The sequence below is a fragment of the Mastomys coucha genome, unplaced genomic scaffold, assembly GCF_008632895.1.
Source record: "Mastomys coucha isolate ucsf_1 unplaced genomic scaffold, UCSF_Mcou_1 pScaffold21, whole genome shotgun sequence".
NCBI classification, from domain to species: domain Eukaryota; kingdom Metazoa; phylum Chordata; class Mammalia; order Rodentia; family Muridae; genus Mastomys; species Mastomys coucha.
Window position 1 is genome coordinate 158,907,198 of NW_022196904.1, and position 16,695 is coordinate 158,923,892.

Here is a 16,695-nt window from a genome sequence, read left to right on the forward strand (position 1 = left end):
TCTCTCTCTCTCTCTCTCTCTCTCTCTCTCTCTCTTTAACTCTAGGAGCTCACAGCTAAGAATTTGGCTTTAAGTCTCAGAGGACACGTGACACTCTTTTGAATTGTTAGGACTCTAAGGATTCTTAGAGATGGTGCCGAGGACCCTTTATGCATGAAGAGATGGATGCTTTGGCTTAGTGAGCTGTGTTTTTAGATCAAGTTGACAATGGGTGCTCTTGAGATGTTTGATCCTTGCTGTCAATTTGATTAGACTGAGGTGACCTTTAGGTCTTTGAAAAGCATATGAGAAGTGTGTCTTTGAGGGCTTCTTAAGAATTAACTAAGTGGGAAGGCCTATCATCAATAGCTGGTAGCACGACCCAATGCATATTAAATAGAAGGGGGGAAAAAACCTTGTATTGATTTCAAAGCAGTAGACATGAGGCAGGAGGATCATGAGTGGAACCTTACCCAGCCCCTCCCCCCACACACACTTTCAGCTACATAGTAAATACATTTATGGAAAAAGATGGAGAGAAAAGGAAGGGCTGCTAGAACAGTTTTAGTTTTCCTCTCTCTTCTCCACTGCTTCATGATGGCTATGAGGCTCCATCTTTCTCTCTATAACACCAAGGACTGACACCTATAAAACTATAGACCCAAATTAATCTTTCTTCCTTTTAATTGTTTGGTTCAGGTGACTAACACACTTACCACCATAGAGTATGAAAGTTGTACCTTTTAAAGATAATTTATCTCAATTTTTACAGACTGGGAAGCAGTCTCAATGAAGCAAAGAGCCTTTTCTTGGATCATACAACCAATGTACACTAGAATAATAGCAAAGAAGGACTGACTTCTAAGGCTGCCTTCACCCCCTGGTCAATGCAATGCATTTGCAATGTGGAATGATGTCTGTTCTTTACATTTACAAAGACCTAGACTGTGAAAAAGTCTACTTCCCAAGGCTTTAGTACACTTATTTTTATATTTTTACTGCTATTAATATCCTTACAGATTTATTTGCAAGCATAAAAATAATATGAAGGAATTCTGTAAACACTTAATCATCATCCACCTAGTGACATTTGGCAAAGTGACAGTACAACATCACAACTAGACACTGACATCCACAAGTCATATCTGGATTATTAGTTTGGCTTGTACTCATGTGTGAATATTCCTTGGGTTTCTGTATTTTAATATATGTATAGGTTCAGTATTCATCCCCATTGTCAAGACACTGAGTAGTTTTTACCACCACAAGTATCCTTCATGTTGCCTCTTGTAACATCACCTCCTTCCCTAAGCACTATCACCAGTGGTCTTCTTTCTGTTTCTAAAATATTGTCATATCTCAGTGTTATGTTCATGGAGTCATCCAGTACTCGCCTTTCAAGCTTGCTAACGCTCCCTCAATATTCAGCTAAGATCATTAACAAGAAGATACCATGTTGCAGGTATCAGTCACTAGCTCTTTTTTTTTTTTTCTGTTAAATCCTATGATATGAAATGGAATTACTACAGTTTGTAGAATCATTTAAATATGAAGTCATTTATCTAAGTTACTTTTGGCTCGGGGCTGTTCCTAGTAATAAAATTGTTATAGACAGTCACATACAAGTTTATATGAATATAAATTTTCATTAGAGAATCACCCAAGGGTTCTATTCCTTTGGTGATTGCATATAATTTTATTTACTTGTTTGTTTGTTTGTTTTATATAAAATCTTCTGTCCATTTAGTTTCCAGAGGAAACCATATCATTTAGCATCTTTGCAGCAATGGATGCATGCATGGTCCATTTCTGCATATCCCAACAACATTTGGTGCTGCTCCTCTTTTTCATGATTGACATCTTGATAGCGATAAGGTAGAACCTCATCATGGAATAAGCTTGTATTTTTAAGAGGGAGAATTATGATAGATGTCCTGTACTTATTTGCCATCTACAGATCTTTTTCAGCAAAATGTCTGTCCACTCTTGTCTTTTACCCTCTTTTGATTTCCATTGGTTCTAGATTGTGGTCCACTGTCAGATATGTGCTTTACTCCGATTTTCTCCCCCTTTGTTGCTTGGTTTTTCATCATCAGCACAGGAAATTGCAGAGGTCAGAGGTTTTGGTTTGGATAAAGTCCAGCTTTCCAGCTTTCCACTTTGATGGCTTGTACTTTTGGTCTCAGGTCTGGGGAAGCTACCAGAGTCTTCAGATGTTACCCACTCTGTGGTCTCCCTGCACTTCGTCTGGACAGCTGTGACAGTATCTCTCCCACTCCCTGCTAACTGCTTATGCCATGGAACATGGGCCCAAACCACCTGTAGGTTACAGACAATGTGGCATAGATGCATTGTTGAAACACTCTGCTCCTCCTGAAGAATCCCTCCTTGGCATTGTGGCTAAGAATGAGTGAAGTCCTCCAAGATTCCCACCCCATGGAAAAGAAGTGTCTCCTGCTGGAGGGCAAGCTACCTGGCCACTCACGTGTCTTCTGCCACAGTAACCACTGCCCTCTAAACATGTTCCCTATCCTCCCAAGGACAATGTTAAGTGTGCCAAGTGGCTCATAATTATAGTAGTGATAAGGATAATGGTAGAAAAGTAAGTCTGTAAGTGGTGTGTGTGTGTGTGTGTGTACACATGTGTGTGCATGTGCATGTGAAGGTTAAAGGTGAGTGTCTTCCTCTGTCATTTTCTATTTTACTTTTTTAACATGGTCTGCCACCAAGCAGCTGGCAAGATTAGTTATGTACTAAGCCCCAAGGACTCTTGTCTTCACCTGCCCAGTGCTAAAACTGTAAAAAAGCACATGCTGATGTGCCTGTTTTTAAAGGTAGATACTAGGGATCTGAACTCAGTTTCTCACACTTGAATGGCAAGTACTTTACCAACTGAGCCTTCTTTCTGCCACTTAAAGTATTGTGTACTTTAGCCTAGTCCACTCCACATGCCTCCACCTCCACAGAGCAATTCATGACTGCTTCTAAGTGCCAAGCATATTTTCTCTCTCCTTGGTGACTAAATAGCACCATGCACTCCTCTTTTGCTACTTGGTCGGCTTGCCTATTCTTGCTTGGTCTTATCCATTTTCTAAAATGCATGGGTGCTCAAGGGCAAACACTGTGTGCCCTTCCTATTTGGTTCCACTGAAAGATTTAGCACATAGCAAAAACCAAGAATTGTTGACTTAACAAGAATGGACACGGCATCAATTCAAACACACATCCAGTCCTTGCCACATCCACCTTCCAGTCAAAGCAGATGCAAGCAGAGTTGTCTCAGTAATCTCCAGATTAGCTTTAGGAATTGGTTTTCTAGAATTCCTGCTCTTTGTGGGTACCTACCCTCAACCTCTGACAATAGCAGAGAGAAAGAAAACACAGGAACACTGAAACTAATTTCATATTGAATATTTAAACTCTTGTATAACCAGTATTTATATTCATTTTTCCCTTAATGAACTACTTTGCCATGTCCTCAAAAAACTCATTGAGGAAACTCTTGCCCCATCAAATTTATCTACCATGTTAGGATAGAAGTTCTCTGGCGTTTGTTTGGTTGATTGGTTGTTGTTGTTGTTGCTGTTTGTCTTCTGAAAATGGGAAGTAATAGAAAATCTAGTTGCTGGGACTCCCAGGAAAAAAGTGGCATTTTTAAAAATCCCAAGTACTTTCTACAAAACACATACTTATTGTTGCAAGCACATGGAATACACTTCATAAACGCTGTTTACATTAATCACCCAGATCCATAAAGTTGTAAAAGCCTTGTCAGCCTCCTAAACCGTATTACAAAGACACAAAAATCTCAGAACCTCACTGACAACACAGTGTTGATTTGGTATAAGTGAAAACAGATAACATGATAACAAAGCCCTGCTATTTTTTTAGTGGATGTTTGTCTCTTTTTCAGCATTGGCAAATGGCTTAGATCTATAAATAAGCAATCAGGAAATGCTACCTTCCTCACCTCTTTAAAGTTTTCATTTTTATTATATGCATGTACTCATACACATGCATGCATAGTGTGTCATGTGTGTAGAGTTTAGAGAACAACTTTTGGAAGTTAGCTTTCTTCTTTCGAAGTGATCAGATCTAGATCATTTAGGCTTCTTGGCAAACACCTTTACACACCAAGCCAACACACTGAACCACCTCTTTTCTTTCTTTGGTTGTTTTGTTGTTGTTGTTGTTGTTGTTGTTGTGTTGTGTTTTTCAGACAAGGTCTTGCTACCTAAGCCACGATGGTCCCAAACTCAAGGCAATTCCCCTGCTTAGCCTCCCACGGGCTGGGATTATAGACCTGAATTCCATGCCTGGTTCTCTTTATCTCTTTGCAGGATGATAAAGCTCTCTCTTTCTACTAATGCATCTGATTGTCTCAGACTTAAACTGGATTTCATTGCAAAGGCCTCTGTAAGCAAATCAAGTGCCACAGTCTTTATCTCTTCTGCATAGACTTGAGGATCCCACCCGTTCTCGCTGTGGTTTACAGATGCCAGCTACTATCAGTTCATAGCCACCCAGTTGTGATCGGCTCTGATGACAATCCATCAGCCATAAAAACACACAGTGGGACCTTCCCTTGGTATAGCATGAGATAGAGTTGGTTGTCAAGAGCTGCGCTGGGAATGTCTTATTTTTTTGTTTCCACCCTGCAGCAGATGTGTGCAACTGCCACCTTTTAGTGGGGGATTATTTCATACATGCATGCGCACTAGCACTTATGAACATCTGTTATCTGCTGTTCACTGTTTATTGCCATGAAGGGAAGATGTAAAAATAAATAAATTGTAGCTACAGCTTGGAGAGAGCTCATTCTGCAGAGAAGTGTGGATCCAACTGCTATAAACCCCCAGCAAAGCATGAAAGCAATTTTGGCCTGGGAAACCTTTCACAGGTGATATAGCATTGGAATCAAGCATTAGAGTGAAAATAAGTGCTTGCCAAGTGGGAAGCAAAAAAGAAAAGGGGGGAGGAGAAGAGGGGTTATTCCAAGCAGGGGAAACTGCCTGTGCCAAGGGGAGTGATGGAAAAAGTCATTAGTGAACATGGCCAACCCAGGAATGCCCAGGAATGAGGCTCATAAAGGGTGGATATGGAAACAAAGGTAAGACATCGGTATGCATAGGCAGATCAGAGTGGGCATTTTAAAGACTTTGATTTGCTGTTATTAATGTCCCCATTTTGACTCACAGCAGCTACTCACTATAATGAGATATGGGGAAAATGAGCTGTTTGTGACCTGTTCTGAACATTTTTAAAGACATTACCTCATCTTCTCCTCATGGCTATGTGATTCTCCTTGCCCTGTGAATGAATGGGGGAATTGAGACTTGGCTGTTCAAGCAGTCATCAAAGCCTGCTTCACCTTCATTGCCCCCAAAAGCTGTTCTTATCACTGTGCATGACAATTCTTCCTTCAAATGAGACAAAAAGGCAAATGGGAAGGACAAAGGAAAGGACTTCCAAATCTCTCAGTCCAGGAGTTCTGTTTTCAGTGTGTTTTGTTTGTGATCAAAGGCTCCCTCCTCAACTCAATTTTGGCCACTCTTAGAAGCCTATTTCAAAGTCTTATTTGAAGGGGCTGAGATCACTGGGCCACAAGAACCACCTTGTCCACTGTGAATTAAGGATAGCTTTCTGGATAGCTTCATTCATTCCACATGACCTTGAACCCTCTGTGCCTCCCCCCTCCATTGGTGATTGTACCAGTGACTTATTCATGGCCTTCTCTCCAAAGCCCCTCCATATCCCATCCCATCTCAACCCCATACATAGGGCAAATGATGCTTTTATTATGTAAATCAAGACTCTGCCCTGGTTCAGAGAAGAAAAGGTAAAATTCAGTAGAACTTCATCCAAGAGAATACTGGAGCTCTAATCATTTTTACAAGGAATATTTTATCCAATGTTTTAGAAAGAGGCAATTTATACTCTATTTAATCTCCTTCAAAACAGGCAAAAAGATGGAACATGGGCTAAATGATTTACAAACCCAATACAGCAGAAAGATAAAATGACAAAAAAAATTCCAAAGTAAAGATGAGCCCCTCTATGAAAACAGAGCAAGATGAAGACAGCCTAGATTTGAATCAGGATTATAGAACTCACTAGGTTGGTCTCCGTGGAAACACTCCTGTTTGCATACCTATGATTGTCTAATAAGATGACAAAGCTGAACCATGGTGCAACATAATGGGGTTTAGTTTAGGTTTAGAAAAGTTGATTGATGATGATTCTTACACTGACTACTTCCCTAGCAATGTTCTAAGACCTTCCAATGCATCAATTCCTAATCTTTCCAATGCCCATGAAATGGGTAATATGCTTACCCTAACTTTATAGGTGAATTAACCAAGACAGGAAGAAGAGAAACACCAGGCCTACACAGTTTATGTATGATAAAGCTACACTTAACATGTGTGTATTCTCCCAAAATTTATATGCTGAACATCTAGGTCCCAAGTTAATAGGACTAAGAGATGTTGGCTGTTTGAGGTGATGAGATCATGCTGTGATCTAAAAAAAGAGACTAACTAGAAGTCTGTATGTAGTTAACAATGTAGACAGGGGATTGACTGAAAAATATAGACTACAATTTCACTTATTTTAAGCACTGATTCAGCCATACATGGTGCTGGGGTCAATAAAGAATTGTGATGACTGCAGAAAGATTCACCTGAGGATCTTTGAGAAAACACTTTCCATTGATTTGCATACAGGTAGTCATCTCTTTGAAAGATGCTTAGCAATGAGCCTTATGTACCTTGTTTCCTAGCATCCCACCAGAAGAGTGCCAAGAAAAATTGAACCATTTACTAGAAATAAGGGTAGAGAAATATGGTGGGTTTTATTTGCTAATTTTTCTGGAAAGAACTCCAAAGGAAAACAGCATTACAAAGAAATTGCCCTCCTCCCTCAGCATAAAAATCTTTTTCTTCTTGGGAGATATTAACTGAGTGCTGAGTTTTAAGAGAAATTATGTCTATGAACGACATCCATGTGTCTACTGCTAGACTAAGGGGAATGGGTTGGAGCATAGTCATACTCTGAGATGGGTTACAGAGTGCATGGCAGGCACTAAAATTCTAGTGCCAAAAAACAAAACAAAACAAACAAAAACCCCCACCAAAACAACAACAACAAAGACAAGAAAAACCCAACAGCCAGCACATCAGAAAGTGGAAGAGAACAAGAAGTAGTCTGCTATGGGGCATTCAGCTTCTTATGCAAAATGAATGCAATTGCAGAGGGTGTAAAGCAAGCCTAAACACATAGATGTAACGGGCACCATGCCCTCAGTTCCAGACATCCCAGAGGACAGAAGAGGTGGGGGAGGGGGCTAGGTGACAAAAGGCCAAAGACACATAGCAGAGCGAGGCCTGAACATAAAGGAGATGACAGGAACCTATGGAAACTCAGAAAACACAATTAACAGTCAACCCATCACCATTGAGCAGTTTATAGGAAGCCTGCATAGAGTGCAGGTGCCAGAAAAAAAAATCTTTTTTTCTCCTAGCAGCCCACCAGAAGAGTGCCAAGTAAACATCGTAAAAAGATCCATGCCAGGGCCAGAGTTAGGTGGCTTTGCGGTCATCAGTCCCACATATCTTACTCTGGAAACAAGTGTCTGACAACTGTCTCCAGAACTGGCCTACAGAATCTCTCTGGCATAGGAGAAAAACCTTTAAGTCAGAACCATGGAGAGTGCCGCATGTCCTCACTTCCCCATCCCAACATGAAAATAGGTAACCTACCTACAGGAGGGTGTGTGAGTGTGTGTGTGGGGGGGGTGACAGGGGTTCAAGGAGACAAGAAGTGGTTTAGGAATACAGGGAACAGTTTCAGAAACACTGTGTCCTAGCACAAGCAAGGAAACAAAAGCTATCCCCTCCAGTCCAGGGGAACAAACTGTATATACCTCAAAGTTATAACTACCCAACACTACTAGAATATTGCAGATCTCTCAATTGAAAGGAAATAGTGATTAATCCCAGATGCACAGATGCCAACGTAGAAACACCAGAGATATGAAAACTCAAGTCAGCACGTCTTCTATAAAAGCAGTGTCATGGTAATGGATTTCAAAGAATATGAAGCCAATGAAATACCAGGCAAAGATCTCAAAGAATGATTATGACTATGTTTAAGAAGAAGGAATAAACACACTCCTGAGTGGATTCAAAGTCAATGCAAGTAAACTACCTAACGAAATATGAAAGACAATACAGGATGCTAAAGCTAAATCCCATAGACATAGAAATACAAATAAAAAGAGTCAAAATGAAATCTTGGAAGTAAGAAGCTCAAGACATCTAATAGAAAGTTCAGAGGAAAGTCTTACCAACAGAATGGATCAAGTGGAAGACAGAATGTCAGAGCCTGAAGATAAGACATGAATTAGAACATTCAAGCAATAACAATAGCTAATAAAGTATAAAGAGAATATATAAGATTTTTGGAAAGCTGCTAACAGACCAAATTTATGAATCCAAGCATAAAATAGTGTGTGTGTGTGTGTGTGTGTGTGTGTGTGTGTGTGTGTGTGTACAAGGTAAGGACAGAAAAATATATTCAATGAAATGTAGCAGAAAGTTTCCAAATATATATAAATATATAATTATCTAGGTAGAGGAAGGCTTTAACATTAAACTATAAAGACCAAAAAGTTATCTTCCTATGTCATATTATAGTTAAAGCACTAAGCTAGGCAGTGATGGCTCATGCCTTTAATCCCAGCACTCTGGCGGCAGAAGAAAGTAGATCCCTGTGGGATCAAGGTCAGCCTGGTCTACAGAACGAATTCCATGACAGTTAGGGTTATACAGAGAAATCCTGTCATTAAAAAAAAAAAAAAGACACTAAGTATGCAAACAACAAAAAACTTGAAAGCTATATGCTATAAGCATGAAGTTACATTTAAAGAAATACCCACCAGAACAATAGCAGATTTCTCAAAAGAAACTCTACAGCCTAAGGGTATGCAATGATTAATTTTAAGCCATAAAGATGATACTTGCCAACCAAAATTACTATATTCAGCAAAACTACCCCTCAGAACTGATTAAGAAAGAAAAAAATCACTATTAACAAAAGATAAGAAAATCATGATTGCTAATCTAGCACTGCAGAATATATATAAAAGAGTCTGACATTTGGAAGATAACAATAAACAAGTCCATGAGGTCAGAGGAGAGATGGATGAAAGGGTGAGGTACCTAGGAGGGGCTGGAAGAAAGAAGGGAAAAGGGGGAGATGACATGATTATATTTAACATTTTAAAAAAGATTAAAACATATATGTATAAAATACACATCTCAAATGAGTATGAAAAATCAATACAATATAAGAGAATAAATTGTGCCAGAATACTAGGTAGGTATATGGGCATTTGGATAATGCCAAAAAAGATTATAGAACAAACAAATGATAGGAATTAATACATATCTTTCAATGATAACTCTGATTTTAATGTTTTTAATTTCCTAGCCAAAATATATAAGCTAGCAGGTTGGAATTAAAAGCCTTGACCCACCCTAAATTGACACAGACAAATACAGCTGTTGAATGAGAGGATGGGAAAAGATATTCCAGGCAAGCAGAACTCAAGAACAAGTGGGCTATATTAATATTGAGAAAGCAGGTATTAAGCCAAAGTTAGTCACAAAAGAAGGATCAGAGGATATACAATTCTAAGCATACATACCAAAAATTAACACATGCATTGTCACAGACAAAAAAAAAATTAAAGCTGTAAATGTCACTGACCTCAATACAACAACAGTGGTGACTTCAGTGCCCAGCTCTCACCAACAGACAGATCATGAATACTGAAAACCTAATGAGGAAACATCACAGTTAAATAATATTATAGATCAGATGGACTTAATAGATAGATGCATACTATTTCATTAACAGCCCTAACATATTCTTTTCATCAGTGTATTATTTTTTCATACTAAATCATATTTGAGAACACAAGACAAATCTAAACAAGTATAAGAAAACTTAAAAGAATGATATTTAATCACTAATAAAAATTTTCCCAATGTTAAAATATAGTGACTTACTGCTGGATTCTATCAGACACTTAAAAAAATAATTGTCACCAATTTCTTTCAAACTGTCCCATGAAACAGGGGGAAAATGCTACAAAACTCATTTTATGAAGTCAGTATTAATCCAATACACATGCATGCTGGATAGCGATGCAGAAAAATTAACAAACAAAAAACCCAAAAACTACAAACTAATTTCCCTAATGAACATAGATGCAGACATCCCAGATAATATTCTTGCAAACTGAAATCAACAACACAGAAAAAGGTGTTGATATTTTCACATTCTAGGGAAAGAAGGATGATCCACACATGCAAATTAATAATTTCAATATGTGAAAGGTCTTTGACAAAGTTCAAGATCCCATCTTAATAGAAGCCTTGGGTGGTTTTGTGTATCAGCACAAGCTGGAGTTATCACAGAGAAAGGAGCCTCCCTTGAGGAAATGTCTCCATGAGTTCTAGCTGTAAGGCACTTTCTCAATTAGTGATCAAGTGAACAAGAGGGGTGGGCCTGTTGTGGGTGGTGCCATCCCTGAGCTGGTAGTCCTGGGTTCTATAAGAAAGAAGGCTGAGCAAGCCAGGGGAAGCAAGCCAGTAAGCAGCACCCTCCATGGCCTCTGCATCAGCTCCTGCTTCCTGCTCTGTGTGAGTTCCTGTCCTGATTTCCTTTGTTGATGAACAGCAATGTGGAAGTGTAAGCTGAATAAACCCTTTCCTCCCCAACTTGCTTCTTGGTCATGATGTTTGTGCAGGAATAGAAACCCTAACTAAGGCAAATTGGTGCCAGGATAGTGGAGTATTCCCGTGACAACCTGACCATGTTTGGGGGAGGACTGTAGAAGGACTTTGGAACTTTGGGCTAGAAAAGCCATTGGGTGTTAAGAGCTCTGTGGAATGTTCTGTAGGAGCTTGGAAGATAGTGTTGAGAACAGTGCAAATGATGGAAGCCTGCGTTGTGATATTTCACAGGGAAGATTAAAGACTCTTATCAGAACCATTGCTATTTTGACTGTGAAGATTCTGTGGTTTTGGTTAGCTGGGGCTGAAGAACCAGCTGTGATTAACAAGATCCCAGAACTACTAAAGCCAAACCCTTGCATTACTGGGACTATTGATGCTGGTTAAATGGAGCTAGGAAGTTATCGGTGATTAAGAAGAGACCAGCAACATTGAGATGAAATCTTCTGGGAAGTGTTTTCTGAGAGCACAAAGAGGCTGTGTTTCAGAGATAGCCAAGGTTGTACCCCGTGCTACAGATGGACTTGGTCATGTGTAAGAGTTACCCAGGTGGTACTAGTTTTGAAGTCTGCTGGTTTTGAAGGCATGAAGGGGTCATGGCACTGTGAGAGGCCATGGAAGGCCATTGTTGAATGTGCAGCCTCAGTTGCAATTGGTGGCCCAGGACTGAAGGGGTCATGCAAAGGAGCTGAGGCTTGGCACCATGAAGAGAGCCTATGAGTGGATATTGGTGAAGCCTAGTTGCAGGAGAAGACAGCAGTATTTTGGAGATGCCAGTTCCAAGAGATGACCACAAGAACAGTAGCAGCAGTGGAATACAGGCATCTGGAGCCTAGAAGACAAGGTGTATGCTACAAAGGGCAGCTCTAGAGAAGTGACCCAAGCCCTTGGAGGAGCCCAGAAGATCATGAATGAATCCCAGACATCAGACAGAGTTTGATTTGCTTTTGATTGTGACTGTGCCTGGATATTTTTTCCCTCTTGAAGGAAGTATTTTAGTGGAAGCCACAGTTAGGAGACTTTGAACTGTAAAAAGACTTTGAATTTTAGAAGAGATTGGATATTTTAAAGGGATTGAAACTTTAATATGTAAGAATTTGTAAAGACTGTGGGACTTTTAACGTTATTTAGATCTTGGAGATGAATAAGAAAGTAAGGGTTGAGGCTTAATAGTAATGCATTTGTGTGTCAAATTGACAAGGGGTCAGTTGTACCAGCTGGTTTTGTGTGTCAACTTGACACAAGCTGGAGTCATCAGAGAAAGGAGCCTCCCTTGAGGAAATGCCTCCATGAGATCCAGCTGTAAGGCGTTTTCTCAATTAGTGATCAAGGTGAGTGGGTCTAGCCTATTGTGGATGGTGACATTCCCAGGGCTGGTTGTCTTGGGTTCTATAAGAAAGCAAGCTGAGCAGGCCATGGGAAGCAAGCCAGTAAGCAGCACCCCTCCCCAGCCTCTGCATCAGCTCCTGCCTCCAAGTTCCTGCCCTGTGTGAGTTCCTGCCCTGTGTGAGTTCCTGTCCTGACTTCCTTTGTTGATGAACAGCAAAGTGGAAGTGTAAGCTGAATAAACCCTTTCCTCCCCAACTTGCTTCTTGGTCATGATGTTTTGTGCAAGAATACAAACCCTGACCAAGATACCCGGATAGATGGGACATAACTCAAGATAATAAATGTTACCCGTGACAAATATATAGTCAGTATTTCACCACAGGGGAAAGTATAAAGAATTTCCTCTAAAATTAGGAGTGAGACAAGGATGTCAGCTCTCTCTAGTCTTATTTAATACAGTGCTTGATAGAAAAAAAAATACAGTGCTTGAAGTGTCAACTGGAACAATAATGCAGGATAAAGAACCAGGGATAGAAATAGGAATGACAAAAGTCATGATCCCATTTTGCAGTTGATACATTATATCCAAGAGTTCCTAAAGGTTCCACCCAAACATTCTGAGAACTGATAAACACTTTGAGCAAAGCAGCAGCATACAAAAGCTTCCTTATAAACTAGTAACAAAGATGTTGAGATGCAAACCTGGAAAATAAGTACATTGAAAACTCTTTCATGTGGACTTCTTCTCTCCCCGGGGGCTGTTGGCCATAAATCCATGACAACAAAGGGAACAGATTTGAAGGACAGGTTTCCAACGACCCATCAGTATGACCCAAACTGGGATCAGCTTCAGAGAGGCAGCTGAACTTTATTCCAAGTAAATCCAGGGCTCTGTAGTTTTGAGGAATGAGTGATTCCTAGGGTGGGCACATATTATTGGCTATAGTTTAGGGTACCAACGAGTGCCTCGTTTGCATGGAGAGGCATCCCAGGAATTCCAGGTGCTTGCTGAACAGCTTCATATCAAGAGAAAGAAAGCTGAACCTGTAATCTCACCAAGGTTAGGTGACATTCGCAGGTTGAAGGTGTGGGGGCTTCAGGCTTCCCAGAGAAGGTCGGAGAAGGGGAAGCCCTGCTGGTAAAGGGAGTCCCCCATTTTGCACTGCACTCAGAACAGCTATCAAGACTTGGTAGATTTTGACCTTAATTAGCAGTATTTCCCCACACTTTCAGAAAAATACTCTGGGAGACACTTAATTAAGGAAGTCCCTTAAAATAAAAATTGTAAAACACTAGAGGAAAAAAGATGAAGAAAATGGAAGAAAGTGATAAGACCCCCTAAATGGGCGGAGATAATGGCTGTGACAACGCTTATTAGCAACAATGATCTAGAGTTTCACACCATCTCCATCAAGGTCCAGTCACATCCCTCACAGATTTCCCAATCAGTAATACTAAAATGCGTACGGAGGCACAAAGACCCTGAAGAGCCAAAGCAACCCAAGTAAAGTTGTTAGGGTTCTGGAATCGCTGAAGGAAGACCCCATATTCAAATAGTATGCAAGAATAAAGAGCGATTATTCTGCAGAAACAACCAGCATGCAAGGGTCACCACCACATCAAAATGGTGATCAGACAAAGATGCTCAGGCCTCTTTCATAGGGAACTGGGGGAATTTTCCAGAAGGATTAAGTAATCTCTAATGTGATCAGTAGGGGCCAAAGCCCTGACATTAGTGCAATTTTGATTGGCTACTATGTTAGTTAGGTTTAGATAATCTAAAACCTAGATGGTGTGTGCTGGGATACCCCAGCTGGACTGCATTGCTACATCATGAATGATTAACCACAGGTGGGGCCACTCAGCACAGATGGCCTATCCTGAGATAAGATATTCCCATTCATGTGGCTGTCTTCAGGCTGTTCTGCAGGTGAGGGATTTTATTGTCTTGTTCCTGGACTTTGGGGTCTGCTGCTGGAGCAGGTGGCTTATGGTCTAGTTTCATGATCTGCTCTTGGAGCACATGATCTATGGCATAGTTCCTAAGTGGAGACAAAACGGAATGAAAAGATCCCATAGACCCCTTCAAAATGAGCAATGATGGAGACAGCACAGTTCCCAATTTCAAATTATACTGCTGAGCATAGTACAAAAAGTAACACTGCAGAGTCACAAAAGCAAAGATGAAAGCCCAAGGGATAGAATAGAAGACCTAGAAGCAAATCCAAAACCCAGTTTTTATGATTTTATTTGAGAAGTCATACATGCAATACAATGCATTTCAAATTTACCATTTCCTTCTCTCCAATTCAAATTCAACCTTTATCTCTACCTCCCACTTTTCTCTCTTCATGTGGTTTAAAAAAAAGAAAAAAAAAAAAACCTGAGTATATTGAGCATGGCCTGTATGCGCATGGGTAGAGAAACACCTCCTGGAGAATGAATAGCCTCTCAGGGCTTCAAGAAAACCCATCACCCCCACCTCAGGAGCTTCCAATTGACAGACACTCCTCAGCTAGGGGTGGGACTTCAAGAGCCCATTTCTCATCTGTGTTGGGACTTTGACTATCCGTGCTGGGACTTTGATCATTTTACAAAACCACCTAAAATGTAAAATGTAGAACTTTTTCAATATTCTTTACCATGTAGGGGAAAGGCGGGAGGTGCTTTGCTATTCTCCCTCACGCTCCTTCCAAGGATTTCTAGGTTTGAAGAGAGGGCAACGATGACCAGATGGTTCTCTCAGAGGGTCTCCCTGACAACCAATGATAAGTTTATGCCACTTTTCACTTTACAGGAGAACCAAGAGTTCTTTTGTAAGTGGCACTCAGAGATTTGACCTAATAAAGCATTTGCATTTCCCCATATCCACCCAAAGGTCTTAACGGCTTAGATTGCTATGTTCTCACAGCACAGGCAAGCTTCTCAACAATCAGAATGACAAATGAGATTACTTATTTAATTACTATGACGTGACAGTCACATAATATCGGAGGAATAGAAATGGTCACATATATACCTGTCACTATTCCCCCAAATAAATACCAGTAGAAACTTACCAAATAAGTTAAAAATATTTTCTCCTAAATATGTGCAAGTAGCTTTAAAATCTATACTACTTATATATGATTTTCAGGCATGATAATAAAAGAAACAGCCATAAGAAATAAACCAAATGCACTGGCAAATATACTCTTTGAAAACTAGAGAAGGCCCTGAGTGTGATGGAAGAGTGGAGAGCTTTAATGACTCACAAGTTAAGAAAAAAGTTTTTGTCAGCCAAGAATATAACTACTTTCAGTGTTTTTGTGAGTGTGGCTTAAGATGCAGAGAGAAAGCTCTCAAATGGGAGGAAGAACTTAAATGACAGAAATGCAGAAGGGAAATTTGCTAATATATATTGAAGGTTTTTAAAATAACCTTGCCATTTGACTTCATAATTTCAATGTGGTAAGTGTGTCCTTGGAATATAAAAAGATGTGTGGAAAGATTTAATTGCAATTCTATTCATTACCCTGTTGCTTGCACTTTTGAAAAATTGGAAAAAAATTAAATGTCAAGCAATAGGGGATTAATTAAATAGATTATAGTTCATGTGCATAAAGGAACACTATGAAATTATAAAAATATTAACATGGATAGTTGTTTCCCATATATTTTAAAGTGCAAAATATTTTACACAGTATAGCTTTTACAAAACTACATATTCTTAGAAATGATATATATGCATTTGGAAACAATATATATGTCTGGATATATAAACACTATAATTTTAATAACATTATGGGCTTTTCTAGAATTACAGGCTATGCTGTATTTATATCCATACTTTTACTTCTCTCAAGTAATTAACATACATTGTTTGGTGGTAAGAAAAGACAATAATGGTTATTTTTACATTAAATATAAGCGTAGCATATACATCAGTTCGTTGACTTGGTAATGACTTTCTACTCTCTTAATCTGGAAGCCACAGGAAATAAACCACATTCATTCTTTCAGTCCCATGGATCCTGATGCTGGGGAATTAGTAGAATTTATTGGCACTGAATTTGTTACAGGCATCGTAAAAAATGAGGGCACCAAAGCTGAGTGTGCCTGAATTCCCACATTCCCTTAGAATTTACATAGATTCCCATAGAAATTAAATGAATGTACATTCAAAAATCCTATGGTATATTTCTTCCAAAGTCACTACTCTTAAAAACTGCAATGCAATGCAATGCTATGTTTGCTCTGACCACTTTCTTTATATATATCTTTTAAAATAACCATTTATCATGGATTTATTTCACATCTAATATCTTTATTTAACTGGTGATCAGAACTGTATAGATTTATGGCATGTGCCATGATGTTCTAGGGTGGTTTTACATTATGGGATGGCTAAAACAAGCTATAAAACAAGCATCATGCTACCATAATTATTTTTTTAATATGGAAAGAACATTCTTTTGAATATTCTTTACCCTCAGCAATGTTCATATATATACCATATATGCATATATTTTACAAATATACTAATATACATGTATACATATTTATAAATATTTATACACATATATCATGCAGCACTTTTCCCACA